This window comes from Erpetoichthys calabaricus, chromosome 5 (assembly GCF_900747795.2).
Source record: "Erpetoichthys calabaricus chromosome 5, fErpCal1.3, whole genome shotgun sequence".
Classification (NCBI taxonomy): Eukaryota; Metazoa; Chordata; class Cladistia; order Polypteriformes; family Polypteridae; genus Erpetoichthys; species Erpetoichthys calabaricus.
The window spans coordinates 20,939,653-20,965,095 of NC_041398.2; the positions used below are offsets into that span (position 1 = coordinate 20,939,653).

Consider the following 25,443-nt stretch of genomic DNA (forward strand, 5'->3'; position numbering starts at 1 on the left):
AACCTTTGAACCATTTTCCCAAACTAAAACACCGACGTGCTCGCCTCACTTGTGTATTAGTGGCAGGAGGAAAATTAAAAGATATACCGTGTTGCCGATGTGTTCACCTCGCTTCTGTATTATGTGAGTGACTTTATTTGGAGGTTTGTTTTGTTGACGTGCTGGCCTCACTTGTGTATCCTTACCCCAACTCCACCTCTCACTTCTGGGCTGGACAGACAGACACACACACTTCCACGTGTAGACGTTTATATATAAGATATCTATATCAGTGATGTGTGGTGAGATTCATGACTGGTGAGGCACTGAGTTCTTCAGCGTCAGATTTACAAATGCAGGAACCCGAAAAAGTAGCTTATTCACTATGCAGCTGGCAGCCAGCATGCACATGGACTACTGCTTAAGTTTCATATCTCATCAGCATACTTTGAACACACACAGGTGAGGTACATATCTGGATAAGAAAGAATGTTACATTTATAGCGGCGAAAGAGAGCGAGTGGAGGGAGCGCATTTACTCCTCACCCTCCATGTGTTCTAAATTTGTCGTTGCAATTCCACGATTCATACTCATTCAATACAAATGAAAGTATGGGGTGGTGCACAAAAAACGGATTTCAATTTTGACCTCAGTTTTTAATTTTCATACTCTAATCAGTTTCAACACAGACTGTTCAACAAAAGATAACAAGAATAACGAAAGAATATTTTATTGAAGGTCAAAATTTAGTTGTCTGTTGGTTGGAACCAAATCTTTTCTCTCTGCTGTTGGTCTTCCGTATTTTATCACTTACATGTTTTGACTGAAAGTAAGTTTTTAAGCTTAGATATATAATCTTCCATTTTGGCAGTCATTTGGAACAAAAAATGAAAATAAACGGCCCGCTGCAGTGCACTTGACTTTCTGATATCGCTAACTTATTGGCGCCTCAGCGTAGAAGAACAGCAGCAACGAGCACCTGTTTGGCTCACATGCGCCCCCTTCAGGTCAGCACTGTACTGTCTGCTCACCTTGTGCCTTTTCACTGCGATGTTATGTCCAATCAGCGAGACTAAATCTGTCACACACATTCATTAAAGATATTAGCCAGACTGCGGACAGTCAGGGTGTATAATAAACGTGTCCGTAAACCTTACATTGGCAACATACAGAGAGACAGCAACAGGCACGCGTCAATTGCACACATCACCCCAGCAGTGTGTGACGAAGAGCGCAGTCCGAGGTGAGGTGAGTCTCGTCGCTGCCACACCTCGCATTTCTCCCGTGTATTTGAAAAGTAACTGCGCCAATTCAGAGATTTTGACTATAAAAATTATCACAGTTATTGGAATAATACAGAAAACAAATTTATAGCACAGACTAGTGAACGAGTTTATTTTATGTTATCATTATTAGTTTTTGTATTTTTCATGATGACCTGCCTCCCCTGACTGCACGCCCCTTATATACAGGAATATGTGTATGTATGTTCCTGCCTTGTGCCCTGTGTTGGCTGGGATTGGCTCCAGCAGACCCCCGTGACCCTGTGTTCGGATTCAGCGGGTTGGAAAATGGATGGATGGATATATATGTGGTTGAAAATAGTTTTACTGTCAAATAATGCAAAGAGTACGCGACACGTGTTTCGCCCTAATTCTGGGCTCATCAGGCGTACACACTCACTGCATCCCCTCTCGGGAATCGAATCTCGGACGTCAGCGCTAGAGGCGAAGCCCCTAACGTTGCACCACGGCGTGTGGTTTGTTCATTTGACAGCATGTAGATCGGGGTAATTACATTCATGGCATTCATAGTCTGAATCACAATCTGATTGTATGGTTGGTTACCTTTCTATGATCTGCTTCTTGCAACTGAAAGAGGGCACCGTGGCGGATGTTAGCCAACTTGCTGACCAACCACAAGCATTGTATGGGTGGTTACCTACCATGTAATCAGATTGTGATTCAGACTATGAATGCCATGAATATATACAGTATATATATATATATATATATATATATATATATTGTAAAAGGCGCTATATATGTGCCCGACCCGACACAGACTGACGCAGAAGCATGTGTAAAATCAACAAAAGATTTTTTTCTTCAGCTGAGGTCCACGCCTTCCCCTTGTCCCTCAGCCCTAACACAGTCCCAAAGCACACCAAATACTAAAGTAAAGCACACACTCTTCTTCCTCCTCCACTCCTCTCTGGCAACCTCGTCCTCCTCCTCCTCCCGACTCTGGCTCCCGAGTGGTGGCTGCTGACTACTTTTATTAAGCACCTGGAAATGCTCCAGGTGCTTGATTGCCGAATCCCGGCAGCACTTCTGGGTGTGGTGAAAATACTGCCCACAAGGGCCTAACAGTTCATGCTGCAGCACCCCCTGGCGGCGCCTGCGGAACCCAACAGAGCTGCACCAAACTCCAACTCCCATGAAGCTCTGCAGGAGTCCAAGGCACCGCTGCAACACAGGGAGGCTGCCATCTAATGTCCAGGTGGAAGTTTTGGGTCTCCCATGCTTGCTCCCCCAGAACATATGCTGAAGGGGCATCCTTGGCCGTCCACCACATATTATATATATACACACACACACACACACACACACACACACTTGAGTGGTTTAAAGTGCTAGAGTATAACAGGGTGTGTATGCTTCATTCCTACTGTACTTTTGTGGTTAGGGCTGTGTGTGTGCGTGTGTGTGTTAATGTTAAGGAGCAACAGTAGACCAACCCGATAACCCCTGAAGAAAACAGGTAAAGGGTAAGTAGAGGGAAATATCACGGTAATACAAGAGGTCACCATACTGAAAGGACGTTGAAACACACAGGTCCACAGAACTTATGGAGAGTGACTGACATGGTGTTTTATTCTCTTGTTCCTTAAGAAGTTTATCAGAAGACAAAGTTGCAAGCAGATGAATGTGTAATTAGTGCATGAACGGTCTAAAAACGCAAACCCATGCACAAAAATCCCCATGAAAGCATGGGTTAACAGACATCTTTGCAATGACACAGGCGTGAGCTGACCCTGTAGTGTTTCAAACCTGTAAGACCTCTGAGATCATCTGACGCCAACATTCGTGGTCTCTGGTTGAACACTCGTTGTGCTTTTCGGCAGGTAAAAAGAATCGCAGGACTCCCAACCTTTCCCCACAGGCAGGTGCTCACACGCATCATACCTCGGGTCGCCTGAACCTCATATGGTGGCACATGATGTTGTAGAGTCGTCCATTCTGCTGCGAGAAGCCCTTGATGCTGCGTGAACTGAAAAATTCAGGATAGCCAAACCGGTAATTAGTAGGCAGGGCAAAGGTCAAGTTGTGTTTGTCCCCAAATCGGCAGAGCAGGTTCAGGATGGTGCTGCTGGCGGTTTTGTGGGTTTTCAGGAACATCACGTTCGTTTTGGGTTGACAGGATCTGGGCGACTGCTTTTCATCTGACTTGTTCGTCTGTAGAGGTCGAACTTCTGAACCTTTCCACTGTGAGCTGAAAACAAAGGCAAGAAAATTAGAAAAATATTAGGAGGGGGGTCCATGAGTGGTAGGAGCAGAAAGAGAAGTCATCACAAAAGAGTAGAAACTGACTGGGGGAAGGCATCCACCACCTGTAGGTTCGCCAGTTCTTATCAACTGAAATGACACATGGGTTCCTTACAGGTCTAATTACCCCTAAACTACCAACCTGGAACGATAATGGGCCTGATCAGAAATTCATACAACTCATAGTGCCCACTGTGGAGACCATCATCAAGGTCTCCCTTTCATCGAGGACATGTTCACAAAGTGCCAGCATCCATAAGCATTCTGCAGGATCCCTTCCTTCCCACTCCTACCATCTTCCATCTGGTTTGGGAACCAGCACTACCAGACTGAACAACAGCTTCATCACACTGGCAGGCAGGCTCTTGAACACAATGCCCCTGCGTAGGCTCTTATCTAAGTACTGTTCTGTTCTAGTCCATTGTACCTCTCGTCATCATTGTCAACCTGTACGGATGTGGTGTTCCTTTTTCTACATTGCCTTGTCATACAGTGGCATGCAAAAGTTTTGGCCCCCTTGCTTAAAATGTCTGTACCTGTGAATAGTTAAGTGAGCAGAAGATGAACTGTTCACCAAAAGGCATTAAAGTTCAAGATGACACATTTCTTTTTAGCCTTTTATGCCTGATTAGTGTATTGTGTTTGTTTTGTACAATTGTACACTGAAAAAAGGAAAGGAGGACCATGCAAAGGTTTGTGCCCCCCAGCATATTTGAGGTCCTAGATAGCTTTTCCCAAGATGGTCTCAGACCTTCATTAGCTTGTCAGGACTATGGCTTGTTCACAGTCATCGTTAGGGGATGGGGATATAAAGTGCATAGCTTTATAAATTCTCAGACCCCTCAGACCGTGTCAACCAACAATCGGGGCTCCTCTAAGCAGCTGCCAGGCACTCTGACAAATCAGAGAATTGAGAAACACAAAGCAGGATGACAAGGCAACACGAAGACCGCAAAGCAATTTCAGGTCGCCGTCTCCTCAGTTCCTAATTTTATTAAGAAATGACAGTGAACAGGAATGGCGAAGGTCAAGTTGAGGTTTACAAGACCAAGAAAAATTTCTGACAGATCTGCTCAATGGATTGCTAGAAAGGCAAATCAAAACCCCCCTTATGACTGCATGAAGGTTTAGCAGACTCTGGAGTGGTGGTCCACTGTTCTACTCTGCAGCGACACCTAAACAAACAGGACCTTCATGGTCGAGTCAGCAGAAGAAAACCTTTCCTGTATCCCGGCCACAAAATTCAGCACCAAAATTCAGCACCAAACAGCCATATGCCGTTTTTTAATTTTTAATAAATATGCAAAAACCTCAAGTAAACTTTTTTCACGTTGTCATTATGGGGTGTTGTGTGTAAAATTCTGAGGAAAAAAAATGAATTTAATCCATTTTGGAATAAGGCTGTAACATAACAAAATGTGGAAAAAAGTGATGAAGCGCTGTGAATACTTTCCGGATGCACTGTATATATATCCATCCATCCATTTTCCAACCCGCTGAATCCGAACACAGGGTCACGGGGGTCTGCTGGAGCCAATCCCAGCCAACACAGGGCACAAGGCAGGAACCAATCCCGGGCAGGGTGCCAACCCACCGCAGGACACACACAAACACACCCACACACCAAGCACACACTAGGGCCAATTTAGAATCGCAAATCCACCTAACCTGCATGTCTTTGGACTGCGGGAGGAAACCGGAGCGCCCGGAGGAAACCCACATAGACATGGGGAGAACATGCAAACTCCACGCAGGGAGGGCCCGGGAATGCAAACCCAGGTACCCAGGTCTCCCAACTGCGAGGCAGCAGCGCTACCCACTGCGCCACCATGCTGCCCGTCTGTGTATATTTATATATATGATAGATAGATATAAAAGTAGGCGGCACGGTGGTGCAGTGGGTAGCGCTGCTGCCTCGCATTTAGGAGACTTGAGTTCACTTCCCAGGTCCTCCCGGCGTGGAGTTTGCATGTTCTCCCTGTGTCTGCGTGGGTTTCCTCTGGGTACTCTGGTTTCCTCCCACAGTCCAAAGACATGCAGGTTAGGTTTGTGTGCCCTGCAGTGGACTGGCACCTTGCCCAGGGTTTGTTTCCTGCGTTGCGCCCTGTGTTGGCTGGGATTGGTTCCAGCAGACCTCCATGACCCTTTAGTTAGGATATAGCGGGATGGATAATGGATGGATATAAAAGTATCAACAATCTCGAACAAGTCTTGAGCCTTTGCACCAGCAGTGATACTTTTACAAAAGAGACGGTGTTCTACAATGTTACTACCATCTATAAACCGTACATAGCAAATCAACTGAACATCATTATTATTATCTGTGGCCTCATCCAGCTACAACCCAAACTCCTTCCCTTTTATCTTTTGAATTCATCGATCATTGAGGTCCTCCGCTGTATGCTATATTAAATCGACTGATGGTGTTATTGGACAGAGGCACTTTTGAAAGCAGCTTCCCTGCAGACACACCGATCATAATGTTCATCATATCTACAGCAGCCGGTAGAATGAGTTCTTCTACGATGGTATGTAGCTTCTTACATTTTGCGATTTTATGTGCCACTTTGTAAGATGCTTGGTATTGATACCCGCTTATAAAACCTACCTTTTAGTTGATTTTACTCTTTTAACTTTCTGGTAAAGTAGTCGTGAGATTTACTATAAGATTGGTTTCTAAATGGCGTTTCGAGTTACTTGGTAGCATGCACTCTGGTACCAAAACGTTCATACACAGTACACACTGCGGCCTCTCTTCACCATTGACTTCTGTCAATGTAAAACCAAAGTCCAAATAACTGTCATCATATTTTCGGTGGGGCGGCACGGTGGCGCAGTGGGTAGCGCTGCTGCCTCACAGTTGGGAGATCTGGGGACCTGGGTTCGATTCCCGGGTCCTCCCTGCGTGGAGTTTGCATGTTCTCCCCGTGTCTGCGTGGGTTTCCTCCCACAGTCCAAAGACATGCAGGTTAGGTGGATTGGCGATTCTACATTGGCCCTGGTGTGTGCTTGGTGTTTGTGTGTGTGTCCTGCGGTGGGTTGGCACCCTGCCCAGGATTGGTTCCTGCCTTGTGCCCTGTGTTGGCTGGGATTGGCTCCAGCAGACCCCCGTGACCCTGTGTTCGGATTCAGCGGGTTGGAAAATGGATGGATGGATGGATATTTTCGGTAGTTGCGCTTCTTCACACTCTGACGCTGTGCCCTCTTTATTTTCACTCTCACAATGCTTATTACTGCTTAGTAAAAACCGAGCCATTTTTAAAAATACATATGAGAAGAAATCAGAAACTTCACTTGACGTAATCACAACAATATACAGTTGATACAATCTCCGAAAACTAATTCAACACTAAGACCGCACGAAACCGACGGCTATTTATATACGAACAAAAAGTATCGAGGAATCTGAACCAATATAATTCTTTTTAGCTTATTGATCCCACAATTTTTAAGTTGAGGCAAATCATTTAGAGTGATTGGGTGCAATTCACTTGTTTTATACTAAATCTATTATTTAAGTTGTTCTTCTTTTTTGACAGTTGGAAAGCCAGCACGCTGGAAAGTTCGACCGGAAGAATATACAAACGGCCCCTCAAACACAGCACACAAACAAACTAAAATGTTAAGTTAACTGAAATAGGATTTCTACGTTTATTCCCTCCACCATAACTTACTTTGGTAGAAACAATTTTTTTTACTTTGATTGAGATCTGAAACCAAATATTTCAAGCTACAACACTAAATGACTAATCTTAAGTCGCTTGAAAGAGAAAATTTACATTGAATGAACAACATCAATGTTATACTTTTTTCGGTGTAGAGCGCCATCTAGTAACCATTTGTAGAGGCTTCCGCAAACAGTTATTATGAAGCGAGTTACTGGTTTGCACCAGGTCCTCCAGACGTCACGTCCTATGACACGGAATTGAAAATGGAAATCAAATTATGAAAATTTTCTAATATTTCACGGCACCCCTGTGAGGAAGCCGCAGCTCGTCTGCACACTTTGGGCACCACTGCTGTACAGAAAGAGATTGGAGTGCTGCCAGTCGGTGCCATCCAAAAGGCAGGGTCTGTTAAAGCCCATTGTGGCACTCCTTGTGTGATTTTGGGCTGTACAAAAATAAATTGTATACTCTAACCCAGTTGTCTCAAACTCCAGTCCTGGAGAGCTGCAGTGGCTGCCGGTTTTCATTCTAACCCTTTTCTTAATCAGTGACCTGTTTTTGCTGCTAATTAATTCCTTTTCCATTCGTTTTAATTGAGTTGTTTTTTTAAGCTTTGTTCCCCTGAATTTCTTCATCATTCCTCTGAATTGCTTCATTTCTTTTCTTAATGGCACCCAAACAGAAATGAAATGGGAAGCGAGGGAGCCAACAGAAGACCAACCAAAGTCAGGGCCTCAAACTCCAACCACTTGCTTAATTAAGCGCTGAGTCTTGTCGTTCATTAAACCCGTTCTTTAATTCCATGGCTTGTTGCTGCTCTCATTGTGCAATAGCAGACATTTCCGAAATTGCTGATTTTCTCTTTTAATAAGAGCACTGCTAAAATGTTTTGGAGATCAGAGTAGATCAGCATTCCCGAGACCTTCATCTTACTTTATTTTCAGATATTGTATGATGGACACCAGTTGTTTTGGCTCATTTTGTATCTCATTATTGTTTGGCTGCTAATTAAGGAAAAAGAAACAATGAAGGGGTCTGGGTCTTCAGAAACAAGTCAATTACAATTAGATCAAAAGAAGTTAATTAGCAGCAAAAACAGGTCACTCGTTAATAAACAGGTTAGAATGAAAATCTGCAGCCACTGCAGCCCTCCAGGACCAGAGTTTGAGACCACTGCTCTAACGAAAGTGAATCCATACAACGCTACTGGACCTGATCATTAAAATACCAGACCGTGTGATCAAAGAATGTGCAGATCAGCTGGCTGATGTCCTCACAGATCTCTTTAAAACTTCCTTGAGCCAAGCACTTGTCCCAGCATGCTTCAAGACCACTCCACATGTTCCAGTACCAAAGAAATCAACCGTGAATTGCCTGAATAGCTATCGCCCTGTGGCGCTTACCTCAGTCATTATGAAATGCTTTGAAAGATTAGTCATGAACCACATTAAGGCCAGCCTCCCCAAGCTCAATGATCCCTTTGCAGTTTGCTTACCGCCCAAACCGGTCCACTGCCGACACAGGATCCACCGCCAACTTAGTACCCACTGTGCTCCAGTTTTTGCTGACCAGCCTGGAGAAGAAAGACAGTTATGTGAGGATGGTCTTTACTGACTTTAGCTCAGCCTTCAATACCGTCATTCTCAGAGACGTGTGGTGAGGTTCATGGCTGGTCAGATTTATAAATATATGAACCCCAAAGAGTAGCTTATTGACAATTCAATTGGCAGCCAGCATACACATTAACTACTAGTTATGTTTCATATCTCATCAGCATTCTTTACACACACACACACAGGTAAGGCGGATTTACAGTGCTGGATTAACCACATACAGTTCATCCAGAAAGTATTCCCAGCGCTTCATCACTTTTTCCACATTTTGTTATGTTACAGCCTTATTCCAAAATGGATTAAATTAATTTTTTTCCTCAGAATTCTGCACACAACACCCCATAATGACAACGTGAAAAAAGTTTACTTGAGATTTTTGCAAATTTATTAAAAATAAAACAAACTGAGAAATCCCATGTCCATAAGTATTCACAGCCTTTGCTCAATACTTTGTCGATGCACCTTTGGCAGCAATTCCAGCCTCAAGTCTTGTTGAATATGATGCCACAAGCTTGGCACACCTATCCTTGGCCAGTTTCGCCCATTCCTCTTTGCAGCACTTCTCAAGCTCCATCAGGTTGGATGGGAAGCGTCGGTGCACAGCCATTTTAAGATCTCTCCAGAGATGTTCAATCAGATTCAAGTCTGGGCTCTGGCTGGGCCACTCAAGGACATTCACAGAGTTGTCCTGAAGCCACTCCTTTGATATCTTGGCTGTGTGCTTAGGGTCGTTGTCCTGCTGAAAGATGAACCGTCGCCCCAGTCTGAGGTCAAGAGCGCTCTGGAGCAGGTTTTCATCCAGGATGTCTCTGTACATTGCTGCAGTCATCTTTCCCTTTATCCTGACTAGTCTCCCAGTCCCTGCCGCTGAAAAACATCCCCACAGCATGATGCTGCCACCACCATGCTTCACTGTAGGGATGGTATTGGCCTGGTGATGAGCGGTGCCTTTTTCCTCCAAACGTGACGCCTGGCATTCACACCAAAGAGTTCAATCTTTGTCTCATCAGACCAGAGAATTTTCTTTCTCATGGTCTGAGAGTCCTTCAGGTGCCTTTTGGCAAACTCCAGGCGGGCTGCCATGTGCCTTTTACTAAGGAGTGGCTTCCGTCTGGCCACTCTACCATACAGGCCTGATTGGTGGATTGCTGCAGAAATAGTTGTCCTTCTGGAAGGTTCTCCTCTCTCCACAGAGGACCTCTGGAGCTCTGACAGAGTGACCATCGGGTTCTTGGTCACCTCCCTGACTAAGGCCCTTCTCTCCTGATCACTCAGTTTAGATGGTCAGCCAGCTTTAGGAAGAGTCCTGGTGGTTTCGAACTTCTTCCACTTACGGATGATGGAGGCCACTGTGCTCATTGGGACCTTCAAAGCAGCAGAAATTTTTCTGTAACCTTCCCCAGATTTGTGCCTTGAGACAATCCTGTCTCGGAGGTCTAAAGACAATTCCTTTGACTTCATGCTTGGTTTGTGCTGTGACATGAGCTGTCAACTGTGGGACCTTATATAGACAGGTGTGTGCCTTTCCAAATCATGTCCAGTCAACTGAATTTACCACAGGTGGACTCCAATGAAGCTGCAGAAACATCTCAAGGATGATCAGGGGAAACAGGAGGCACCTGAGCTCAATTTTGAGCTTCACGGCAAAGGCTGTGAATACTTATGTACATGTGCTTTCTCAATTTTTTAATTTTTAATAAATTTGCAAAAACCTCAAGAAAACTTTTTTCACGTTGTCATTATGGGGTGTTGTGTGTAGAATTCTGAGGAAAAAAATGAATTTAATCCATTTTGGAATAAGGCTGTAACATAACAAAATGTGGAAAAAGTGATGAAGTGCTGAGAATACTTTCTGGACGCACTGTAACAGTAAGTAAGCTTGATGCTTTAGACGTTTTGGTGTGTCGTCAACATCGTAACAGCCGCGATACATTCTGCTATATCTGTGGCGAATATACACTTGCGCCTCAGAGACATTGGATGACTGCTAAAGCCCAAATTGGTCTTGGTCTTCTCGGCTCTTTCTCTGTCTTTTCCAAAGCTCAAGTCCGCAATCTTGGTGTTACCTTTGACAGTAACCTCTCTTTTGAGAAACAAATAACTTCTGTAGTCAAGAGTTGCTTTTTCCAACTTCGCCTATTAGGTAAGATCAAGCCTTTTTTTATCTTCTAGAGATCTTGAGATAGCTACTCATGCGTTTATTTTTTCTCGCCTCGATTACTGCAACTCGCTGTATTCTGGGATTAACAAATCCTTGATACACAGGTTACAGTTGGTACAAAATGCTGCCGCTCGCTTTCTGGTTGGGGCAAGAAAGTCTGACTCTGTTTCTCCTATTTTAGCTTCTTCACACTGGCTGCCTGTCAGTTTTTGAATTGATTTTAAAATCTTGCTACTAGTTTTTAAATCTTTACATGGGCTTGCTCCTGCCTATTTATCTGAACTGTGTGTTTTACATCAGCCATCTAGAGTGCTTAGATCTTCTGGTCAGCTGTCTCTGGTTGTCCCTCGTACCAAGTGTAAAACCAAGGGGGACAGATGGTTTTGCAGCTGCTGCTCCTCACCTGTGGAACTCTTTACCTCATCATATAAAGGAGTCGTCTACAATTGAACTGTTTAAAACAAGATTAAAGACTCAGTTCTACTCACTTGCATTCAGTTACCTTCAGTAATACGGATGGCTTCCTCTTTGTGATTCTATTACATTACTTCTATTTTTTATGTATTTTATTTATGTTCATATATTTTATTTCTATTTATGTTTTATGTTAATTTGTTCTATTTTTGTAAAGCATTTTGGCCACAGCATTACTATGTTTGTTTAAATGTGCTATATAAATAAATTGACATTGACATTGACATGACTGCTCTTGTGAAGAAAGCTTATCATCTGTATTTCAGCTGGTGATCAAGACAAGGAATGGGCGCCTCACATTAGCTGTGTGACATGTGCTGTCCGTCTGAGAGCCTCGCTCAGAGGCACTCGAAAGACAATGACATTTGCTGTTTCCGATGTTATGGCGAGAACAGAGAGACCATGTGACGGACTCTTACTTCTGTCTGACTGATGTGTCTGGTTTCTCTGCCAAAAACAAGAAGTCCATTGAACATCCTAATCTGCCTTCAGCAATGAGACACCTGCCACATGACGACAGTCTTCCAATTCTGAAACTACCAGAGGACTGGACCTTAGATGAACCAGATGAAGAAACTGCAATGCAGGGTACTGACAGTGACATTGACCCGGATTTTGAACCGTACTCATCAGGCGATCCACATCTGGTAACACAGTCCGAACTGAACGATTTGGTCAGAGATTTGGGTCTGTCAAAAGCAAAAGCCGAGCTGCTGGGTTCGAGACTGCAGGAATGGTGTTTGCTGTCGCCAGGTATGAAAATGTCTGTGTTTCAAGGCCAACATCATGATGTAACCACATTTTTTGCACAAGTCGACAGTCTCTGTTTCTGTTGTGACATTGAAGGATTGTTCTCGGCCTTGGGTTGTGATCACAACCCGGAAGACTGGTGTCTCTTCATTGATTCATCAATGTAAAGCCTGAAAGCTGTTCTGCTACACAATGGCAGCATTTATCCTTCAGTACCTGTTGACTATGCAGCACACATGAAAGAAACGTACGAGGATATGGAACTGCGGCTGAAGCAACTGGAATATCTATGGAGATCTTCAAGTCGTTGCTCTGTTACTCGGACTGCAGCTTGGCGATACAATGTACTGTTGTTTCATCTGTGAATGGGACAGCCGTGCCAAAGAATTGCACTCTTCTTAACAGAACTGGCCACTCTGTTAAAAGTTAGTTCCAGGACTGAAAAATGTGGCACATGAATCACTTATCGACCTGGCAAAGATATTTTGCCTCCTCCTTACATAAAACTGGAACTCATGAAGAATTTCATGAAAGCACTGAACAAGGAAGGCGAAGTTTTTCATTATTTAAGACAGAATAACAGACACCAAGATCAAAGAGGGCATTTTTGTTGGCCCCCAGATCAGACCTGTTATGAGCGACAAGCGGTCTGAAAATCTGTTAGTCGGGCCAGAAAAAAATTGCCCGGAAAGCCTTCACAGACGTTGTTGACAATTTTCTGGCACACCCAAACTCCCTTTAGCTGGTAGACAAACTTCTCAAAGCGTACAAGACAATGAAGTGAAACATGTCACTCAAGATTCATTTCCTCCACTCACACTTGGACTTCTTCCCCGTAGATCTCAGTGCTGTCAGTGACGAACACGGTGAAAAGTTTCACCAGGACATCGCTACAATGGAGAGACGATACCAGGGCAACTGGAATCAGTCAATGCTTGGTGACTGCTGTTGGACACTGCAACGTGATGCACCAGACATTGAGTACAAAAGAAAATCAGGAGCAAAACACTTTGAATTCTGTTGAATTTAATAGCTTATGCGAAACATTACGTGACTAAATACGTTATTGTCGGTAAACATATAAATGTTTATTACTCAGAGTTCCTATGTGATGCTGTAAAACCAAAACTAAATTTGTGCATACCCAGTTGTTTCAAAAAAATTGTTGTGCACTGATATTATGCTTTATTGACATGTTTATTTAACATTATATAATTAACATTAAAAAGTTTCATTCATTTTCTATAAAAATGTTGTTTCAGGATATATTAATTTAGAGCATTAAACATAATTAAATTATTTTTGATAAAAACAATTTTATTATGTGCAACTGATGTACATGTTTTTTATTTTAATCTGACATTTTTTTTTCAGTGTACACAATAAAACAGATTACAGATAAAGCTTACAAAAATGGAACTGACCGACAAGTCACAAATCATATTACAGTGATCCCTCGCTATATCACGCTTCGACTTTCGCGGCTTCACTCTATCACGATTTTTTCTCATACACGCTTACATCACTACACATGCGCTTTCTGAGAACTTTTATCTAAGCCCCACGATGGCTCCTAAACGTGCTGCTTTTTCTAAGCCTTCTGACAATGAAACTAAGCACCGGAGGAAGATGCTTACCATCCAGGAGAAGGTGAAACTCTTGGATAGGATCAAAGATGGCAATACCCTACAAAAGCCTCCTCACGCATATGAAAAGACAGCGCCAGCAACTGCCTATCAAGATGTTCTTCAGCTGCGTGCCCGGACACCCACTGCCTACTCCTAGTACTCCTTCAGCGGAAGAAGACAACGACGCACCTGCTGAAGATACTGCACCACCTGAAGACTCTCCTACTGAGCTCGTGCCTTCATAGGTTAGTGGCTGTGTGTAAGAACTGTGTGTGTGTGTAATTAAATGCACAGTACAATAATAATAATATGATATTTGTAACATCTAATATGTCTTATTTTCTCTAATTTTGTCGAATATATTGGGTAATACAAGTGTAATGGTGACTAAAGGGTGTTATTTCATGTCTAGAGGGCTCTAATAATGTTAAAAAACATATTTAGAAGGTCGTAGACAGGTTTTCTATACTCTAACAGTGAAAATATTCGATTTATAAATAAAGAATCCTACTTCGCAAAAATTCATTTATCGTGGTAGAGTCTGGAACGGATTAACCGTGATAAACGAGGGTTCACTGTACTTATAATATCACCAGCACCTTAAAATACTCGCGTGCATGTGTTTTGTCACACAAAAGTCTTAACGATGCCTGACATGCTCGTTTTCGACTGCGAGTACAACCAAGTCACAAAGTCTGTCTTGACGCGACGTGGCACTTCTGAGGTCATTTCTGGTGAGTTTTTATTTGGAGTCACTGGTATGGTCAGCGTTAACATGTAAGCCGTGCAAACGTCACTGAAAGCAGATGACAGTGACCTATCAGCAACAGCTGAGCTACATTGGTTGACAGGATGGATTGAAGACATGTGCAAAATGACAACAATTGAGTGGAAAACACCAGTAAAATGTCAGTGCTATAGCGTGTAATGAGAAGATCTTGAGCAGCATGCAATTCGTCGTCAGCCAGCGAGGTAACAAGGTATTGAATGTTGAAGCCACTGCATCGAGACTATGAAACCGTTGTTTTAGTTATTTTTTTTTTTCAAAACTATACAGCCCTAAATGGACCCCCAAGCTCGTAGGCCCTTGTACTTTGCACAATCTGCACAATTGCTACGTCATAGGCGAATCGCCTGTGCCTGTAATTGATACTGGGAGCTGCTAATCACCACACCTGTGCCACGTCCCCATTTTTAAGGAGAAGCGTGAGTGCGGAGAGGGGAGGGGGGGATGAAACGGAGGATGAAAGGCAGGAGCGAGAAAGTGAGTGAGTGAGAGAGGAAGCAGCCTGGAGGAGGAGAACCCCAAGAGGAGTGTGTACAGAGGCCAGCGGTGTGGGATTGCTCTTCTTGAGCATTACAGAGAGCTACAGTGACCAGGAGTTCTGCTGCTCACCGTTTAAGTTCGGGAAGGCAGCACAGGAGCTGGCAACAGAGGTTCAGGAAGTTTTCTTTCTCTGTCTATGGACAGGAAGGACCCGAGCCTGGGTCCGTATCGAGAGCCCTGCTGTTAACCAGGGATCCGGACCTGTTGACCGCATAGAGGGAAGGCTGTGCCTGTCGAGAAGTTGTCTTCCTCAGTTGTTAGGTCCCGTTGGGCTTATGCCGAGGAGACCGCGGTTTTCAAGGGCTTCGCCAATAATGGATAGATTCCTGCCAGATGTTTTAACCTTGCTTTTATTGGAAGTATCTATTGGCAATTTTAACCTCCACATTTGACATCCTGTTTTATGGATTATTTATTTATGAACTTGGAGAACTGCTCTTTGGACACTGTTTCAATTTGTATTGTTCAATAAAAGCACTGCACTCTTTACACCTTCCCTTTGCTCCACCTCTGATTTGTCCTCATCTGCCGGCTCATTCAGTTACATTATCGATGGTGTTGGATTCCCGAGGCTCCCAAAACTGGTAGTGGGAGCCTGGAGCAGGATTCACACTGTCACCAGTTGGAATAGTCCCAGTCAGTGCGTAATGACAGCAACTCCTCCAGCATCCATTACACTCAGCAACAGGAGCTCCACAGGGCTGGGTTATTAGCCCGCTGCTCTTCACAATGTAGACTCACAACGGTTCAGCTCTAAACACAGCATCATATTTACTGAAGACTTGCCCTCACACCAATGTGGAAACGTGGCGACTCTGTGGTCGCAGAGGTCAAGTTTTGAATTTCTCTTGTTATTTACTACGAGTAAATATGGTCGCTCTGTGATGAAAGGTCCGTGGCGCAGTGTGTTTTTTAAATAAATAATTGCGTCCCAGGAAGGGTGGGCTCCAATCGGGTGTGGGTATGCGTGAACGCAGTTTTGCTCTGGGGTTGGTTGGTGGGTTCTTGACTGAAAGGCAAGCGGATCAGTCAGGTCCATCATTCAGACCTCGGAGGTAAGGGCGTATGTGTCCCCATCAGGCCAGATAAAAAGGAACCTGCACAGCAGAGGGATGGACAAAATTGGAGTAAAAGAAGGGAACGGAAGAAGAAAAGAAGAGAGAAAGAGAGTCAAAAGTTAAAAGGGGAAAAGATTATGGAGATGGCAGTATCAGGAGCCACTGGGGTGCATAAGAAAGGAGGCAGGCCAGGAGGAGTGTAGGGTCGACACTTAAGGGGGCTGAAGAGGGTCACTCTAATTGAGCATTGGAGTGACCCAATTCTCATAGGGACATGGTTTTCAAACTGTGGTACGCGTACCACTGGTGGTACTTCAAGTCATGCCAAGTGGTAATCATGTGGTCCTTTATTTTCCATGAATCGATGTTGCTAGAATGCCAATATGTTGCATATAATCATATATAGTATAAGTATACTACTGCAAATGCGTGGAAGACTCCAAGCCGGCTTTTATTAGCACGGGCACCCATTTCCTTAATTAGTTTAATATCACTTTAACGTCATAATTATAGTCATTATAGTGATTTTTTCTTCAAAACAACATGGGCATAAATTAACAATTCATTGACAGTGGTACTTCAGTTTACTGGTCCTCGCGGAGTGGTACTTGTTCAAAAAAGTTTGAAAACCGTGGTCATAGGGGATTCCCACTTAAGTCCGAGGAGTGACAGTGGGAGATGAGGGAGCAACGCGAGGAGCAGCACATTACTAAGAGACTGGGGTGACAGCAGTGGCAGAAGCCAGCGATGAAACGTTGGCTCTGCCTCTTGGAAGGACATGTCCTCTGGCTGCAGGATCCCCTTCTGGGTTAAGCAGAGGAGACATCAGGCTTTTAGAAAGGATGCACCATGTAGAACCGTTTTCTGATTTTAACCTTGTTTTTGATGGATATTTAATTTTTGGATTTTTTTTTAACCCTTAAACCGCCACATAATTAAGGTAATGCACCCCTGGGTTAACTTCTCAAGGACATTGTACTTTGTTGGATTATTTATGTATTAGGTGAAGAATCTGACGCACTTCACTTTTTTTGAACACTGTTTGGATTTTTGATTGATTTTAACAAAAGCACTGGCCCTTTATGCGCCAACCCCTGGCTATATGTGTCTGTCTTCATTTGCCCGGCTCATCTCAGGTCATGACTATCCACGGTTTCGGTTTGAAGAGGCTCCTGGACGCAACAAAAAAAGAGTGTGGACCTGACCCGGACCGTCACACACTCCACTTTAGTTGTATACCAAGGAAGAGCAGACTGGGAAAGATTGACCAATCAGTGACCACCATGACCACATACACTCCCTTGTTTCCACCTGTACATCCAACCCCATCAAAATGATCACAAAGTGTGGATAAATATCGACTTACCCTCATGCTTATCCTCTTTCGGTTTGACGGATTCATTCATTTTACTGAATAAAATCTAAATTAACGTTGACTTGTTTATGGTGGTCTTACATGTTTATGTCCGAATACTTCTTATGGTCACATGTAGAACTTGCTCTTGAACATCTCTTTGTTTTTAGGCACTTTCTTCATTTCTTCAAGTGAGTGAGACGTCTTCATTTAAAGGGTTGGTGACGCACGTGTGTTTGGGTGGCAGCTTAATGCAGGGGTAGGCACCGTCGGTCCTGGAGGGACGCGGCGGCTGCAGGTTTTCGTTCCAACCCAACTGCCTAATCAGAACCCAAACCTTGCCAGTCTCAGACCTTATTTAAATTGATGGCATGTTATCCTGCAATGTTAGGTTCTTGTATCATAGATTGTGTTCCTTTTCAAGGAAACCATCTGCAATAAGAAGGATATTTGTGCCAATTTAATTTGTGAAAATGATTTCACAAAGCTATATAATTCAGCTGAGAGAGAGAGAGAGAGATGGCCAGAAATGGACAGATAACAGCTGTAAGTCACGTTAGACTGGCAGAGGGTGTGGGTCAGGGGTTATTTTAAAAATCAGGGGTGGTCTCCCCTCGACTTTATCATATACTCAGATATGGGGATGGATATTTGACGAGTAAACCACGAGACAATGATTATATTTTTATATTATGTACATTAAAGAACCACAGACAACAAATTAAATGAAATTAATCACATATTGAACAATCGTTATACAAGTAAAGTTGAATAAATCGGACTCTGCAGCTGCACGAATAAAAGGTAAAGTACCACCTCCAGTTAGCGGAAATAGCCCAAAAGTTGATCCCAAATCTACATTTGGACCTAATACCTGTATGCAAAATTTGGTTGACCTAAATGCTTTGGTCAGACACAGTTCCTTCTCTCTCAGCTCTTATAAATTTTTATGTTTTCTTCACTTTAAGTTCCCAATTAAAGAAGACGTCTTATGTTCAATTCTTATTGAAAAATTTCATCCTGACGGGTTATCAACAGAAAAAATGAGTACACAGGCAATCCTAGCACCGAGAAATGAGGGAGTTAAAGGAATTAACTCGAAAATTGTCGATTGGTTACACGGCAAATTGGTTAAATGCGTATCAATAGATTACGCTTAAACAGTTGGTGGTGATGGTGCGGCAGATGAAAACAACAACTTACAATTTCCCGAAGAATATCTGCAAGTGTTAACACCGTTCGGTCTTCCACTGCATGAATTACATTAGAATGAAGGATGTATCCAAGACAGGTAATGTAGTACATCTTCTGTGGGTAACATTAAACAACAAAGGAGATCTCGATATGCCATTTGTATTAAAACGTTTACAGTTTCCCGTTAGAATAGCTTTTGCAAAGACAATTAACAAATCACAGGGACAAACATTCGAAAAAGTTGTTTTATTTAAAAGAGAGAAAGAAATAAAATTCAGTCACAGACAGTTATACGTCGCGTTGATGCATATGTAGCAATTTCCATGAAAATAAAAATCTGCTTAAATTGTACATCCGCATTCCCCAGATGCAAGCGACAGAACCGTAAACAGGCTAACACGTAGCACAGGCTCGGGGGTTGGTAAACGAAGCGAGCAGGGGGGCAAAGCCCCCTACTATTAATGGAAATGGAATGATACCTTTAAAGCAAGTTAAATACATATATCTCATAAAAGTGAGTACACCCCTGACATTTTTGTAAATATTTTATTATATTGTTTCATGGGACAACACTGAAGATCTGACACTTTGCTCCAATGTCCAGTAGTCCGTGTACAGCTTGTGTAAATTTGTTGTCCCCTCAAAATAACTCAACACACAGCCATTAATGTCAACAAAAGTGAGTGCACCCCTAAGTGAAAAATGTCCAAATTGTGCCCAGTTAGCCATTTTCCCTCCCCGGTGTCATGTGACTCGTTGGTGTTACAAGGTCTCAGGTGTGTTACATTTGCTGTTATCGCTCTCACACTCTCTCATACTGGTCACTGGAAGTTCAACATGGCACCTCATGACAAAGAACTCTCTGAGGATCTGAAAACAAGAATTGTGGCTCTACATAAAGATGGCCGAGGCGATAAGAAGATTGGCAACACCCTGAAACTGAGCTGCAGCACGGTGGCCAAGACCATACAGCGACAGGTTTAATAGGACAGGCTCCACTCAGAACAGGCCTCGCCACGGGCGACCAGAGAAGTTGAGTGCCCGTGCTCAGCGTCATATCCAGAGGTGGTCTTTTGAAAACAGGCGTATGAGTGCTGCCAGCATTGCTGCAGAGGGGGGTCAGCCTGGCAGTGCTCAGACCATACGCCCGCTGCACACGGCATCACATTGGTCTGCATGGCTGTCGTCCCAGAAGGAAGCCTCTTCTAAAGATGATGCACAAGAAAGACAAGCAGACTAAGGATATTGATTACTGGAACTGATGAGACCAAGATAAACTTCTTTGGTTCAGATGGTGTCAAGCGTGTGTGGCGGCAACCAGGTGAGGAGTACAAAGACAAGTGTGTCTTACCTACAGTCCAGCATGGTGGTGGGAGTGTCCTGGTTTGGGGCTGCATGAGTGCACTGGGGAGCTACAGTTCATTGAGGGTACCTTGAATGCCAACATGTCCTGTGACATACTGAAGCAGAGCAGGGTCACGGGGGTCTGCTGGAGCCAATCCCAGCCAACACAGGGCACAAGGCATGAACCAATCCCGGGCAGGATGCCAACCCACCGCAGGACACACACAAACACACCCACACACCAAGCACACACTAGGGCCAATTCAGAATCGCCAATCCACCTAACCTGCATGTCTTTGGACTGTGGGAGGAAACCGGAGCTTTTGGAGGAAACCCACGCCCACACGGGGAGAACATGCAAACTCCACACAGGGAGGACCCGGGAAGTGAACCCGGGTCTCCTAACTGCGAGGCAGCAGCGCTACCCACTGTGCCGCCCTCATCTCACACTCTTGTGTTTCCATTTATAGAGCATTCAATAAGAACATTTGATAAATGAGAGGAGATCATTCAGTCCATTTGTCCCCTGTTTGTTTAGCTTATGGCTCAACTGTCCTGATATCTCCTCCAGATTCTTCTTGAAGGTTCTCAAGGTTTCTGCTTGAACTCCATGTCTCGGTAGTTTGTTCTAGAGTCCAGTTTGTTCTAGAGTCCCACGCCTCTCTGCATACAGAAGTGCTTCCTGGCTTCAGTTTAAATGCTATCAACATAACCCCCGGCTTCCTGTGACTCCAATGAACTGATGTTGAAAAATGGCGGATGCCATCTCTTTTCATTGATGCACCTCATTCATAAGCAAAACATTTTACTGACACAAAAGCAGGCCCCAAAAAGATTTAAGCAAAGTCATTTCAAATAAAAGCATAAAGTTTTCATATTGAGTTCAATCAAAGCATCTTCTGAATTTTTTAGGTCCAAAGGAACGGTTTCTTGGTAACCTGTCTGACCACGGCCCTTCTGCTCCAATAGCTCTGTTAGGCTGGGTGGCCAGATCTAGGAATAGTTTCAAACTTCTTCCATTTAAGAAATATGGAGGCCACTGTGCTCTTGGGCACCTTCAAAGCTGCAGGTTATTTATTTATTTATTTTATTGTAGCCTTTCCCCAGATCTGCGACTCAACACAATTCTTTCCTCTAAGTTCTCCCAGTAGTTCTTTCGACCTCATCGCCTTGTTTTCGCTCACCTGTGAGACCCCTCTATAGACTCTTGTGTGTCTGTTCCTAATCAGTCCAACCCATTGAATTGACCACAGGTGGACTCCAAACACGGAGCAGAAACATCAACAATGATCCACAGAATGGGATGCATCTGGGCCAGCAGTCAAGTGTCACAGTAAAAGATCTGAGTACTTCCATCAATGGGAAATTTCAGTATATATATATATATATTTTGTGGCACGTGGCTGGGGGTGGTACCCAGCCAGGACGCCCAGGAGGACCAGAGGAGGTCTTGTGCTTCCTCCAGACCACAAGGGGGCGACCGCCCTGGTGACTTTGGGGTACCGAGCTTTGAAGCTCAACCCTGTAGGGGCCCATGGTCACTGCCAGGGGGTGCCCGGATGCCTTGGGATCCCTGGACCTCAGCACTTCCACCACACCCAGAAGTGCTGGGGGGAAGAAGAGCAGAGACACCTAGAGCACATCCGGGTGCTTATAAAAGGGGCCACCTCCCTTCATTCAGGGCTGGAGTCAGGTGAGGAGGAGTCCGAGGTCTGGAGAAGAGAGTGGATGTGGCCTGAAAAGACGAGGCAGAGTGTGAGAGGCCTGGACTTTGGGGGAGTATCTTGGGGTTTGTGTTGCACTTATTGACTTGTAAATAGTAGGAACTGTTAATAAACGTGTGGGGGTGCATAATAACATGTCTGCCTGTCTGTGTCCGAGGCTCGTTTCACTATATAATATATATATAGGAGGCGAGATTGCGTTGGTTTGGACATGTGCAGAGGAGAGATGCTGGATATATTGGGAGAAGGGTGCTAAGGATAGAGCTGACAGGGAAGAGGAACAGAGGAAGGCCTAAGAGAAGGTTTATGGATGTGATGAGAGAGGACATGCAGGTGATGGGTGTGACAGAACAAGATACAGAGGACGGAAAGATATGGAAGAAGATGATCGGCTGTGGCGGCCCCTAACGAGAGCAGCCGAAAGAAGAAGAAGAAGAAGAAGAAGATAGGAGTCCACCTGTGGTCAATTCAATTGATTGGCCTGAAGCCTGAAACAACCGAGACTCTTCCTAGATCTGGCCACCCAGCCAAAGGTCTACATAGAGATGGGTGATGAAGAGGAAACTGGAGCACCTGGAGAAAATCCCACCAGGCACTGAGAGTATATGCAAACTCCACACAGACTGGCCTAGACAATCATGCAAGAATATTCCATAGTGGATAGTTCATGACTGTCCATGATTTGCAGTTGAAGAAGCTCCTGGATGCAACAAAGGGAGTGTGGACCTGACCTGGACCGTAACTCACACTCCACTCTAGTTGTACACCAAGGAAGAGCAGACTGGGAAAGATGGCCATCATGACCACAGACACTCCCATGTCTCCACCTGTACATCCAACCCCATCAAAATGATGTCCAATGGAACAGTTTTTGGATGCCACCTGATCAGTCGCAGAAAACAGAAAATCCAGTATTGGCCACTCAGGTCCTGAAACATAACACAGCCTCATCATCTTATGACAACTCTGATCAAAAATGTTCTACTGGTCCTTACCTCTGCGACGTGTGGAGATGAACAGTGATCCTGTGGCTGACCCTGTGGAAAACGTTTATCTGAGCCAGGTGCCTCGTGTCAAAGCTGACTGCCAGGATTACGAGGGCTACCACCATAGTCCCAGTGAACAAGGTGGCGGAGATCTTCTGCACCGGCATCCTGCGGCAGAGCCAGACTCCCATCTTTCTTTAGGAGAAAAGGAAAGAAAGGAAGGTTTGATCCAATGTCTTGGGATGTGGAAAACACCACAACAGAGATCTAATAGAGTCCTTAAAAAGACAAAGAGATGGGAAGCAGCACAGTTGACACAGTAGTTATTTCTCTTCCAATCCCTCATTAAACAACAGATGCAGGGACACTGAAAAGCAGTGATACAGATGATCCTCTTTAAACCCTACTGGGTTACTGGGACCCCAATATACCATACAGCCAATCCAGAGCCTGCTCTTAGTAAGAAGTTCATCATGTCTGCACTGCATTATATTCAGACATGCCAAAAAATGAAGCGACTCTTGTAGACACTGCCCAGCTGTCAAGAATCCATGAGTGCAACATGCAGGTAAGCGGACGTCTTATTTCTCTTAGCATAACCTTCTCACACCCACATAATCCAGTTCAAAGGTCATGGGCAGCCAGTGTCCACCATGGCACATTAAACTGACAGGAACCGAACTCGAATGAGGTCCACTCGTGCCACCACCAAGCCTCACACAGGGTCAGTTCAACATCTCCAGGCTAATATCGCGAGAAGTCAAGCAATAGGACACCTTTCACTGCATGCTTGACTTCTCACTACATTCAAAATGGCTAACACGGTACAACACCCAAGTACTCCAGGCTAATATCCATCCATTAGCCAACCCGCTATATTCTAACTACAGGGTCACAGGGGTCTGCAGCGGCTTTAGTTGCCTCACATTTTTATGCAACCGTTTTGTTCACCCCACTGAATTAAAGCTGAAAGTCTGCATCTCAACTGCATCTGAGTTGTTTCATTTCAAATTCATTGTGATAACAGAACCAAAATTAGAAAAAAGTTGCCTCTGTCCAAATATTTATGGACTTAACTGTAATTGTGTTGAATCTCAACTTATGATTACATTCTTGCTACATATGTCTATTGAGGTACTTTTTTTAAAATCAGATGGTCACTTTATTTCAGTGGCAGACCGTCAGGGCCTGCAAGGCCTTCTCTGCTGGCCTAAAAAAATATCTGAATCACAAGCTGATGTTAATTAAATTTTGTCCATGAATACTTATTAAATAATTCCAAATAGTCTGTCCACTTCCTTTCATAGCTTTTCCGATGGCTGTGCTGCTTCCAGACATGTAGTTTCGTATTAAAGCATTTGACCAATCACATTTCAGCCATCATTTGTTGCCAGGCAGGGTCAAAGTCAAAGAAGTCTGCCCGGAGGCCTTCACAATCCATTCTGCAGGCCCTCTAACACAAAATAAATGTCGATTAAACTGTTGCTTCAACCAATCAGATTTTGAGTTGGTTTCACTAGGGCCCTCTAGCAGGCGTACGGCAATGTCACCATATTCAGACCCATTGATTGGATAGACTCTATCCAATCAATGGGTCTGAATGCGGTGACGTTGCCGTACGCCTGCTAGAGGGCCCTAGAGAGGATATTATCTCTATCCGATAGAGAAGAGAGACGCTCTAAAGGAACTATTTCATCACATTCTGGAGCATCATGACGAGTATGATGAGGACACAGTGCGCCGTGCTGATGGATTTAAAGCACGTCTGGATGATTTTTAATTTTGTTTTTTGCTTCACACATTCCAATGGCATTTTTGAGTATTCAGACGTGCTCTTTTCAATACTACAGGACAAAAAACTGGATGTGCAGTTTTGTCTGGCTAGGGTAAAGGAGCTCTGTGACACCGTTGAGTGAGATAGAAGCCGATATGAGGAACTCTACGAGGCCACTGAACGCACCGCAGGCACTCCGAGTGCACGAAGAGGTCAAGTGCAAGATCCTCACGCGCACAACCACCAACTCCATGGCAGGATTCTGGACAATATTATTTGCCAGACACAGACCAGATTTCAAGACCACGAAAAACTGATGTTTGTCACACTCCTCGACCCCCAGAAGTTTCGGGAATACAAGAAAAATTTCCCGCAATGCAGCCTTCTCCAGTTTAACACAGAGCCACGGAGCACTTTTTGATCTGTCTCAGCTAAAAACAGAACTGACGGTAATGTATGCCATGGATGATTTTGCAGGAAAATCTCCCACTGATCTCCTTGACTTCCTTCATCAGAAAAATCTGAACAAGAGCATCATGGGGCAGCTGTACACATTGGTATGTCTGGCGGTGAGCATTCCTGAGTCCGCTGCTTCTGTCGAGCGGACATTTTCAGCCCTAAAGCGAATTAAAACTTATGCCAGAAATACGACAGGGCAGGTTCGACTTTCAGCAATAGCTTCGATGGCGATAGAAAGGGACTTCATTATGGAACTGAAGCGCACGGATAATCTGTACGACAGAGTAATTGAACTGTTTTTGAGGAAAGAGAGGAGGATGGATTTTGTTTACAAATAATCCGAATTTTTGGTGAGTAAAATGTTGCAATTTTCCTAAATAATATTGCAAGTTTATGAGTTA

The 25,443-nt window shown here is 44.1% G+C and overlaps 1 pseudogene; it reads right to left on the minus strand.

Moving 5' to 3' along the window:
* The window catches only part of LOC114641661 (galactose-3-O-sulfotransferase 2-like), a 35,451-nt pseudogene extending 12,475 nt beyond the window's left edge, over nucleotides 1-22,976 (minus strand).
* Between the last annotated feature and the right edge of the window lie 2,467 nt (nucleotides 22,977-25,443).